General features: G+C 45.0%; 1 pseudogene; it reads left to right on the forward strand.

Annotated features, from left to right (window-relative positions):
* Window positions 1–10,377: 10,377 nt before the first annotated feature.
* LOC137202797 (cytochrome c oxidase subunit NDUFA4 pseudogene) lies at window positions 10,378–10,736 on the forward strand (annotated as a pseudogene).
* The last annotated feature ends 1,465 nt before the right edge of the window (window positions 10,737–12,201 follow it).

The raw sequence follows: 12,201 nt of genomic DNA on the forward strand, positions 1-12,201 counted from the left end.
ACAAAGACCCAGCACAGCCAAAATACATACATAAATAAAGTGGAAATAAGAAAAATAAAAAATGCTCGTAATTCCATTATGCAGAGATTATAACTGCTATTATAATGTTATGATGTATCTTTTTCCAGGTTTATTTTTATCTTCAAACAAAGCTGGAGGAATTCCCTGGTGGTCCAGTGGTTAGGACTCCGTGCTTTCACTGCCAAGGGCCCGGGTTAGATCCCTGGTTGGGGAACTAAGATCTCACAAGCCTCACAGCCAATAAATAAACAAACAAACAAACAAACAAAGCTGGGGTTACACTGTACATACTGTTTTATAACATGAATTTTCACTTATCATGATAGCAAAGGGCTTCATGACCACTAAGATCCTGATCTTGAACTCCTGGACTCTGATTTCTATTATCCTAGTTTAACATGTGCCTTCCCACTTCTCACACCTATTCCCATAAGGGAGACTGGGCTGACCATCTGGTCTTCTTGGCGTTATACTTCTTACTGTGAAAGTACAAATTGGCAGCTGGTTTTACACATCAGTCTCTTAGGAGTTTAGTTACTGTTAGCTCCCACTGTGAGCCTGAGTGATTACCTCCAAAATAGCAAAATAGGGAGTTTGGGGATCTTCAAAGCCGAGAACCTTGGGCATTATGACCTAAATAAAGTCACGCAGTCCTGTCTGAGCAGACAGTCAAACCCTGTCAGCCTCCTTCCCTGACATCTTTATTTTGCTTCCTTTAAGTGCCTTACCAATGATTATACATGATGACTAGTATTTATCATTTTAAATGGCAAACAACTCTAAGCGGCTCTGGTGGAGAGCAAGTTCAAACATAGTTGCTAGAGACTAGCTGAAAGTAGATGCCCCTTTGGAGTATTATTTGAAATGCTCATTTTATACAAAAATGCCAAATTACCTCTCCCACTGTTAAAATATCTTGTTATACTTCTCCTTCCTGTTTATGTTATCAAGGAAGTAAGTATGTAGACTTCAGAACTCAAATTTTTATCTGTTTTTGACTAAACCTAGGTTTACCACACTATGGTAATTTTTCACATTGTTGAGAGAAAGTTGAATTGTTACCGTGAATTTTCTGTGGATATAGAAGCTCCTACAGTTGATTTAAATATCTAAAACTCTCAACACAATGTGTCTTCTGATCACGCATGAAGTCAGGCACTGGCACACACTAGACCATGAAGTGGACTGACTTGAAAAGACTACTGACTTGCTATCTTACCCCCTGTGTCTACTCTGGGCAATAAGAAGAAAGTTGGCTGCGTTTAATTTTTGAAGTCATGTGTTTATTGATCTGGGAAGTGAGTCTGTATGCCTGCTGCTGATGGCAGAGTGTAGGCAGCGTGCGAGCCACTGTGTCTTGTGTGCTCTGAGCGATGTGGGCTCTTCCCTTTCACCTGTGATGGGGCCAAAGCAGAGGCACAGAGGCCTGAATACAAACAAGAAAAACACCTTACCACCTGGGCGTCTGCGGCAGGTTCAGGCACATCCTTTCCTCAGGCATTTGAGGAGCTGTTTCTACAGCATTGCCCCTAACGGCAGATGGAAGAGTCAGATTAAAAACCAGTGAAACAGTGGTCCCCTAACCTCTTAACCTTCTCCGACTCCATCTCCTGACAAAAAAACAAACAAAAAACCTAAAGAGGCACTTTGTCGGCTAGACATCAACCGTCTTCTTTAGCTTTATATATTTCTAAGGAAAAATTACAAGGATTGTTAAAGTCATTTTAAAACACACAAGAAGCAACTATTGAACACTTACTACTACAATGCCATGCATTGTCATATTCGTGGTTTTTTTAAATTAATCTCAGAACGGGGGAAACAGCTTATTAGCCGACCACCCCCGCCAGAGGATGAGGCCTATAGGTGGCCGGTAACACGAGCAGGGTAAATATCATGAATGGCAGAACTCAGATTTGAAAGCAGATCTGCACCCTCAAACCCATGTCCTTCCCACTATCACACTACCACACACCTAGAGCAGAACCTTCTTAGCCACAGAGAGCAGCTAGCAGAAAGCCACTGCAGGAGGAAGGGCCCAGGGGAGAACTGCTGGGAGTGCCAGTGGGGCAGGGGACAGAAGCACATGCCACACGTGCAGTGTTATTTAGAAGCTTTCGTTCTTCAGTAGACAGAGGTGTGTTCATACCCAGGCATGTCTCTCAAACATTCATTCATCCACCTTGGCCTCAGTAGGGATGCTGGCAGATTGGCAGCGGGGGTTCGTGGTACAGCCAGCACAGGGTAACAGGGGGTCCCCCCCGGGAAGACAATCTAGCCAAGGGCGGGAGCCCAAAGGACAGTGTGATACCTGCGCCGAGGCGGGTGCTGGGCTCCAGGAACCGTATTGAGAGCTCAGGGTTAGGTCTGAGATAGTGAGTGACCCGTGGGTTGGATCACCAGAAAATGAAAGCAGCAGGAGTACTTTGGGCTAGTGGGTTTTTTGTTTCGTTTTGTTTTGTTTCGCTTTTTGCAGGGACTCCCCACGACGTGCTGGAACAAACAGTGTGACAGTTGGGTTGGCTGGAGGAACTGGGCGGCTCTCCCCGCCCCCACCTGCCATTCAGAAACCCCGGAAAAGTGTAGCCTGAGGGTGTGTGTGAAGAAGCAAGGAGTGACTCCACTCTCCCCGCGAGGAGAGGGCAGTGCACCCACAGCGGCCGGGTGTGTGCGCCCGGCTCAGCGCTGGGGGTGGCGGGGGCGGCAGGCTTGGCTCTGGCTGCCTGAGCTTCTTGGAGCTGCAGCTCTGCTTGGGGGCGATTGCTGCCATACTGTAGGTGTGCCAAGGTGTGGCCAGAGCAGGGCGGGATTCAGTCTTGAGAAGGTGAAAGGGACTTTTTCTTTTTTTTTTTTAAATAAATTAATTTATTTTTGGCTGCGTTGGGTCTTCATTACTGCGCGCGGACTTTCTCTAGTTGCGGTGAGCGGGGGCTACTCTTCGTTGTGGTGCGCTGGCTTCTCATTGCAGTGGCTTCTCTTGTTGCGGAGCACGGGCTCCAGACCCACAGGCTCAGTAGTTGCGGCGCACGGGCTTAGTTGCTCTGCCGCATGTGGGATCTTCCTGGACCAGGGCTCGAACCCGGGTCCCCTGCGCTGGCAGGTGGATTCTTAACCACTGCGCCACCAGGGAAGTCCCTGGGCTTTTTCTTTATTTTCCCCAAAGAGCCTGCAGTCTGGGGGCAGAGATCTGGACAAATCCCTAATTCTACTACTAAGGGCTAAGCACTGAGCATGACTGGTGGAAATCGGAAGTCAGGAGGACCCTGAAGTTGGTGTGGAGGAGGGGCAGGGGTCCAGAGGTGGTACTGGTTATCTATTTCTGCGTAACAAATTAACAAAAAGGTGGAGCTGCTTAAACCAACAGACGGTGATTATCTCACAGTTTCTTTGGGTCAGAAATCAAGGTGTGGCTTAGCTGGGCGCCTCCAGGCTGAAGGGCTTTTATGAGGTGGCAGTTTTGCCACTAGCCGAGGCTGCGCTCCCATCTGAACGCTCAACTCTGGTGGAGGACCTGGTTCCGAGCTCGCTCCTGCGGTTGCTGCCAGGAGTCAGTTCCTCACAGGCTGCTGGCTGGAGGCCTCCCCTCTGTTCCTGGTCACGTGGCCCCATCCCCGGGTGTTCACAACAGGGGAGCTGGCTTCCTGCAGAGCAGGTGAGTGGGGGGAGGGCCCCCAGAAAGGAGCCACAGTCTTTGCGGAGCTGATGTCACTCCTGCCATACTCTCTCTGTTCTCCAGAATCACATCAGGAAACACACTCAAGGGCGTGATCCCCAGGAGGCGGGGATCAGCGGGGCCATCTTAAAGGGGACGGGGCGGGAGGGAGTGTCTGGCGGGTTGGGCTGCGGCCGTAACTCTGTGGCTGTGCAGAGAGCGGCTCCCGTGGGTGGAGACGTGTGCTAGAGAGACCAGTAGGGCCCAGAGGGCGTAAGACCTTTTTAACCCAGATTTGTGAAGGTGGACTTTACCCTGGAGGGATGGAGAGCTTCAAGCTGGAGGCTAAAAGTTAAGATCTGACCTTAGAAAGATGACTGTGCTGTGGGGAGAACGGATTGGAGGGAGTAAGAGAGAAAGAGGAAGGCCATTGGGGGATTTTGAACTAAGGTAGTGACTGAAGGAGTCTAGAGATACGAAGGAGTTGGACTGACGGTCGCCACCTTCTAGAACACAAGTTCAGCAGAGTCTCTGGTATCCCCAAACTTCTGGCTTGAATAACTTGGGAGAGCCTTTCTCTGAGATATGAAACACAGAGGACAAACATGGCTAGGAACTCAATATTTGAGAAATAGTGGGTCTGAGGTGCTTCGTGGGACATCCGAGAGTAGATGCTCTGTAGGCAGTTGAAATGAGGGCATCTGCAGAGGTTCCCACAGAAATAGTGAGAGATGCAGATTAGAGAACAGTAAGCACCCAGGCACCGGTCGTGAGAGTGGATGATAGGGCCACCAGAGCTTCCAGGACACCCTGAGCAGCAACAGTGCTTTGAAAGACAGTACAAGAGGAGAGGCCAATTGTCATGCACGAAAGAAAGCCCAAAATATGCTGCCAGGGAGGAAAACCAGGAGTCACGGGAACCAGAGAGAACATGGGGTAGTAAGAGTGTCAAGTAAGGACTGCAGAGCCCAGTGAGCTGAAGCCTGGAGCAGGTGGGGAGAGAGGTGAAAAGGAATGTTTTCCAGAAATGCAAAGTATTGTTTAATATTTTAGAAGTTAAAGCTGCCATTTCCAAATTCCATTAAAAGACAAACAAAATAGATAAGCATTTAGACATCAGTTCCCCAAAGCTGCTCTTTGTAGCGGCAACTTGAAAAAAATCACCCAGGAGGCTTTTTAAAAATACCAGTTCCAGGGTATGTCCCAACCCTATAAAATTGGTCTCCCAAAAGGGAGGCAGGGGCAACTGAAATTTTTTTAAAAGCAGCTAAGTGATTTTTGAAGTGTGACAGCTTTGAAATCACTTACTTAAACCTCTAAGAACTACTGGTTCCTATTTGGCTCAAGCCCTTTCAGAAGAATTAAAGTGACAGAAAAACTCAGTTTGCTGAGCTGTGAGACTGGTTGTTAAATTTGAGGCTTTAATAGGAAATTTAAAGCAATCAAGAAAATAAACTCCCCCACGAAGTTAAAAAAACAACAACTAAAAAACACATCTTGTATGTTTATTATCAAGAAAATGCTAATGACGGCAATTAGGACTATAAATTTATTTGAGAGTAAATGAGAGCTAGGTTAGTAAATAAAATTGTAAACATTTCTAAAATAGTTATCCTCCTTGGTGTGCTTTGTAAAAGAACCCAGGGGATACCTGAAGAGTTGGGGACCAGTTCCTGGCTCTGACTGAGTGGGAAGTCCTCATTGTTTCATAAACCAAGAAAAGCCCCCCAGCTCACAGTTGCCTCTTCTCTGGGAAAAGCCCGAAGCTCTCTTCTCAGCACTCCTGGAGCAGCCTGGGCTGCACCGCGGCCTCCACTTCCTTACTGCCTGCCTTTGCCCCTTGGCAGTTTACCTGGGAGCCTCAAAAGTCCTTTAAAAGCCCTTTCCGGGTCCTCGGGGACCCCTGGCCTTGTAAGCTCCACAACCAAACAGCAGTCTGTCCCATACAAAGTCTCCAGAGTCCCCCTCGGGCCCCTCCAGGCTGGCAGCGGACCCCCAAGGACTTAACCTCCCTTCCTCTGGAAATATGTTTCAAAGTTCACCGCTCACCCCTCCCCTTTCTCCAGGACTTTAAGTTGAGATAGTTTTCCCATTTCTACTTTCTCTTGCTGTCCTTAATGAAAAACCTTATACTGGTTTTTCATTTGTTTTATACCATTAACTCCTCATCAGGAAATGAAAGTAACAAACAGAGGGAGGCTAGTAGATCACAGCTCTCCCTCCCTGGTTCACGGGAAGCCTCTCTATAAAGGCTCAGATGTTTACATCTTCAGGACAAATTGCTCCAAACAATAGGTGCCCTTAGGTTTCCCCTCACTGGGCAGAATGTGCCTAATTTCACTGGTCTCCTACGCCACACAGGATTTCTCTGGGCTCCTTAGAATGTTTCTTTAAAATTAGTTGAATCTCAAACTTATCAGTCCACAAAGAAATGCAAATAAAATATTATTTTTGTTCTATCAAGATGGCAAAAAAATGAAGTTTGATAATACCCAGTTTGAGCCAGCGTGCTGGGAAGCTGACTCATTCTTGCACCGCTGGAGGGGTTCAGAATCGAGAGCCTTAAATGTGGGCGTACCCTTCACAGTAATCCCACTTTTAGGAAAATATCCTAAGGAAATAATCAAGAAATGCAGTCAAGGATTTAGGAACAAAGAATATGCATGGCAAAGCCATAATTGAGAAAAACCGGAAAGGACTTACGTGCCTCCCAGGTGGGGCTATTTCCACAAATCCTCCTGCATCTCTATGGTGGATGGGGCGCATCCAGCCATGCGGTCGTCCAGGTGGCAAATGTTTATTAGGTACCTACTTTGCATTAGGCACTTGCCTGGGTAAACAGAACAGGAAAGTTCCTAGCCGCCCCCGCCGGAAGATGCACTCATTAAATTCATACACTCGTAAAACAAGTCTAAGATCGTTCACATTATGCTTTTTGAGGGGAAGCAGGTTACACACTCTGTCACCCCCGACTCTCTCACCCCCTGCCATAAGCAGTTACCAAATCCGAATATTTTTTCCTTCAGTGGCTCTCCCTAGACGACCTCTTCATTCCTTTTCAAAAGCAGATCCTAAGGCTCGGAGGTAACCTGATAATAGCGGAAAGAACACCCACATGGAAGTCTTCCGATTGGTTTCTAATTCCAGGAAGTTGCCGACTTTGGGCAAATCACATCACCTCGGGACTGTTTCTAATCAGAATAAAGAAAGAAAGGGCTGGACCCATCTTTCAGGTTCTCTGAGTCCAATAATTTCTGACTCTGTGACAGAAACATCCGTAGATGAGGGAGTCTTACGCCACGGCTAGAGGGAGGGGAAGGTGTTGAACCCCTTGAGGATCTGCGCATCTCTGTCTGGGGAGTTCCAGGACAGAGAAAAGGCAAGGGGCCGTGTAGCTAGAAGGAGGGCAACAGTACAGAAGCTGACGGGCCTGTGGCTGGTGGGGAGGCCGGGCTGTGGCACAGGCTCAGCCCCAGGCCAGCTCCCTGCACGCTGCCCTCCTTCCCCTGGGCCGACTCCAGGCCCACCGCGTTGGTAAGCAGGCAACACCCTTCTTTCGAGTTGCTATTTCATAGTAATAAATAACAGCTAATAATTACTGGGTGCTTCCAGGTGCAAAACAGTGTGTAGTCGATTTAGTTACCTCACAACAAAAGTATGAGGTTCATGCTGCTGTTCCTGTTCTTAGCGCAAAACACAGGCTTAGGAAGGTTACAGAACTTAACAGGAAGTCGCTCGGCTAGTCGCCAGGTCCAGGGCTCTTCACCTGCATACTGGCCAGTCTTCCTCTTTTCCTGAAAAGGCAGTGGGACAGTTTCCCATTTTACCCCCTCTTTCCTGCTGCAGAAGACAGGAACTCGGGTCATTATTGTGATAAGGGTTTATTAATTACCAACTGGGAGACTGAAATAAATAAACGGGGTTGCCGAAGTTTATGGATGGTCTTAGAATCTACTGGGGCCTCGTGTTTCCATTTAGAGGCCCCTTCCCCCAGCCCTCGTCCTCCACAGCGCCCTTCCCTGTCAGATCAGGGTGAAGGGTCAGCTCTGAAGGGGCAGTCAGGAAGGAACAATCGTCGTCCTTTCCTCAAAGGGAGAGAGAAATTTGCTACTCGGAGCTCAGATCTTGACACCCAGTTTGGACTTTGATCCTTGCAGCTAAGATCTGCTCTGAGAAATTTCCTGGGACCTGTTGAGGTTTGCTGCTACAAAGCAATAAGGAGTTTCGACATTAAGGTCTACTTAATTCAGGAATCTAAAAAGGCGGTTTAGTGTCAGGGTCCAATGAGCTCCTTGAAATTGTACAGGTGTGTATGTGCACAGGTGCGTTTTTCTGGGGAGAGTGTTCATAGCTCTCCTTGGATTCTCAGAGGGGCTTACAGCTGCCCATAGGTTAAGAATTCCAAGTGACAAGCGGGTGTTGCTAAGGTGGGGGGACAGTGGGCAAATCTGGTGGGAGTGGAAAAGGGAGAAGGGAAGGTGGGGGAGGGGTATTCAGGTAAGACTTCACAAAGAGGCAGGATTCTGGGATTGGGGGTTGGGGGAGCTAACATTTCTTGTGCTCTTACTGTGTGCCAGGCATTGTTCTAGACTAAAATTTACAAGGATTAGTTCATTCTTATAACAACCTTATGAGGTAAATAAGATTATTGTTCTGGCTTTGTAGATTCATTCATTTAATAAATATTTACTGAGCACTATGTATCAGGCACTGTTCCCAGAGCTGGGGCTACAGCAGTTAACAAAACAGTCAAAAATGCCTCCTTACATTCCTGTGGGGAGACAGATGAGGAAACCAGGTTCCCAGAGACTTAAGTGACAAAACAAGGGTCTTCAGATAGTTAAGCAGTAGAGATTTGAACCCAGGCAGTATGGCACCAGAAGCTGTTTTTTTTTTTTTTTTTTTTTTTTAAGGAATGTATAATAACCTTAAACAATTGAAAACTTAAGTTTTCTGTGCAACAAAAAATACCAAAAATTAAAAGGAAAGAGAAAATATTGATATCGTATAGAGCGAAGAATAGCTCAAAATGATTTTTTTTTCTTTTTGGTTTCTGCTTTATAACAAAGTGAATCAGTTATACATATACATATGTTCCCATATCTCTTCCCTCTTGCGTCTCCCTCCCTCCCACCCTCCCTATCCCACCCATCCAGGTGGTCACAAAGCACCGAGCTGATCTCCCTGCGCTATGCGGCTGGTTCCCACTATCAAAAATGTTTTTAAACTATAAATCAAAGCCAAAACAGACATTAAAAATGAATGGGCAAAGATTACTAAAATAACTCAGAAGAGGAAATATACACGATCAGTAATGTTAAATACTGGCTTCCTGAATTAACATGGAAACATTCTGTTTATTGCTTGCACAGTAAGGAAGAGCTTTCCCTTGAGGGTCTTAGTAACCTGTCAGAGGGCAAAGGGCGGAGCCTGGATATTTACTAAGGTTTTGGAGACTGGTCTAAGGCAGACCCTTGCATGGGGAAAGGGGGCTTGGTTAGGTTTGGGTAGGACCATGATCTAATAGTTTGGGATTAACTGACACAGCCATGCAAGGGTTTTAAGGAAAGGAGTTTAAAGAATCACAACAGCATGCCAGGTAGAAACCTAGAAGCAAAAATGCAAGTTGGCTTTCTTTGAAGGAGTGTATAACTGTGACTGCAGTCGTGTGCCTGCAGTTCTTCATGCTAGGCACTTGTTGGGTTTATCTAGATTTACCTGACCTGCTTCCGATCTTTAGCATAGATGTCTTTAGTGCTTGTGGATAAACAGGTGATGGTACACCTGTTTAGAAGCCCATGGAATGAGGTAGAAGGGAATGATTGGTAAATCAAGTTATTGGGTTTTCCCTTTTTTTTAAACCCCATTTTAATTACAGTGTATGTATTCTCAACTTTTCAGTTAGATTTTAAAAAATCCTTGAGGTGTTATTGACAATCAACAAATTTCACTTACTTAAACTATGCAATTTTGTTAAGTTTTGACATGAGTATGTACTCGTGAAATTATCACCACAATTAAAATTATGAATATATCTGTTACTTCCAAAGTCTCCTTGGGCCTCTGTCAAACTCCCCTCGGCCCCCATTTCCAAGCAGCAACTGATTTGTCATCTGTCACTATAGATTATTTGCATTTTTGGTTTGATTTTATACAAACGGAATCCTATAGTATGCATTCATTTTTTGCCTGGCTTTCTTTACTCAGAATAATTGTTTTTAGATGCATTTATGTTGCTTCATATATTAATAGCTTACTCTTTTTTATTGCTGAATAGTATTCCATTGTATGGCTATATCACAAATTATTTATCCATTCATCTGTCTGTCGATGCCAATTGGGTTGATTCCAGTTTTTGGCTATTACAAATAAAACTGTGATTAACATTCATGTGTAAGTATTTGTGTAGACATATACATATGCTTTTATTTCCCTTCAGTATTTAATTACCTAAAGAATGGCTGGATCATGTGGTAGGTATATGTCAAAGTTATTATTATTATTATTTTTTGGCCACAGCTTGCAGGATCTTACTTCCACAACCAGGGATCGAACCTGTACCCCCTGCAGTGGAAGTGCGGACTCAACCACTGGACCGCCAGAGAAGTCCCACAAAGAGTGTACATTTGGGCAGAGACTACTTAATCTGGGGCCTGGCAGATTTGTTCTCGTCTCCTTTCAGGCCAAAGGCCTTTGCCACAAATATGTTCCACTAGATCCTTGGTTAGGCCAAGAAGCATACAAGCTTGATTTCTTTCTTCGTATTTATTGGAGCCGGAGGTACTGGAGCAGCACTGTATATCTTGTATCTGGCATTGCTCAGTCATTTGGAACAGAAAGAATATCCCAGAACCCAGAAGAAATTGAATCCCAGTGATCAATATATGTTCTACTCAGTGAATGTGGATTACAGCAAACTGAAGAAAGAAGGTCCAGACTTCTAAATGAAATGTTTGACTATAAAGCTGCTTAGAATGAAGGTGTTCCAGAAGTTATCTGTAAAATTTTCTAATTAACCAGGAAATATTTCCCCTCTACATACATGAAATCACGTTGGTGTATTGTGTTGGCATTTACACTGATTAATAAATGTCTGAAACTTGAAAAAACAAAAGCATACATACATTCTTTTTTTTTTTTTTTTTTGCGGTACGCGGGCCTCTCACTGTTGTGGCCTCTCCCGTTGCAGAGCACAGGCTCCGGACACGCAGGCTCAGCGGCCATGGCTCACGGGCCCAGCCGCTCCGCAGCATGTGGGATATTCCTGGACCGGGACACGAACCCGTGTTCCCTGCATCGGCAGGCGGACTCTCAACCACTGCGCCACCAGGGAAGCCCCTTAATTTTTGTTAAGTCTAATTTATCAATTTTTAAAATATTTATTTATTATTTTTTTTAATTTTTGGCTGCATTGGGTCTTATTTGCAGCACACGGGATCTTCATTGTGGCATGCTGGATCTTTCCTTGTGGCGCTTGGGCTTCTCTGTATTTGTGGTGCACAGACTTTTCTCTAGTTGTGGCCTATAGGTTTTCTCTCTCTAGTTGTGATGCGCGGGCTCCAGAGGGTGTGGGCTCTGTAGTTTGTGGCATGTGGGCTCTAGCTGAGGCACACGGGCTCAGTAGTTGTGGCGGGTGGGCTTAGTTGCCCTGCAGCATGTGGGATCTTAGTTCCCCGACCAGGGATTGAACCGGCGTCCCCTGCATTGAAAGGCAGATTGTTTACCACTGGACCGCCAGGGAAGTCTCGATCAATGTTTTTTAAGGACTGTATCTTTTTTCATATCTAAGAAATCTTTGCCTAACCCAAGGTCATTTACCATGTGTTTTCTTTCAAAGTTTTTTAATTTTAGGATTTTCATTTATATCTATGATCCATTTTGAGTTGATTTTTGTATATGGTGGGAGGTGTGGATCAAACTTCATTTCTTTTACATGTAGCTATTCAATTGTTCCAGGACCATTCACTGAAAAGACTATCCTCTTTGTCGCTTAATAACCCTTGAACTTTGTTGAGCAATTGACCATATATGTTTGGGTCTATTACCATACTTTTTGTTCTGTTCAATTGATCTATTTGTCTGACTTTACTTCAATTTCCCCACACTGTATTTATTAATCACTGTAGCTTTAATGTAAGTATTGAAATCAGGTAATATAAGTCCCCCGAGTTTGTTTATCTTTTTCCAAGTTATTTAGGCTCTTCTAGGGCTTTTGCATTTCTACATTAATTTTAGGATAAATTTGTTAAGTTCTACGAAAAAGACTGCTGGGAGTTTGAATGGGATTGCATTGACTCTATAGATCAATTTGGGGAGAACTGACATCTTAATAACATTGAATCTTCTGACCTAGGACCACACTATATTTCTCCATGTATTTAGGACTTCTTTAGTTTCCCTCAGTAGTTTTCAGTGAGCAAGTCTTACACATTTTTTGTCAAACTTATCCCCAAGTATTTCAGATTTGCACTGCAATGCTATTGCATATAGAAATACACCTGATTTTTTGTAGATTGACTCTATACCCT

The sequence above is a fragment of the Pseudorca crassidens genome, chromosome 11 (genome assembly GCF_039906515.1).
Source record: "Pseudorca crassidens isolate mPseCra1 chromosome 11, mPseCra1.hap1, whole genome shotgun sequence".
Lineage (NCBI taxonomy): Eukaryota > Metazoa > Chordata > Mammalia > Artiodactyla > Delphinidae > Pseudorca > Pseudorca crassidens.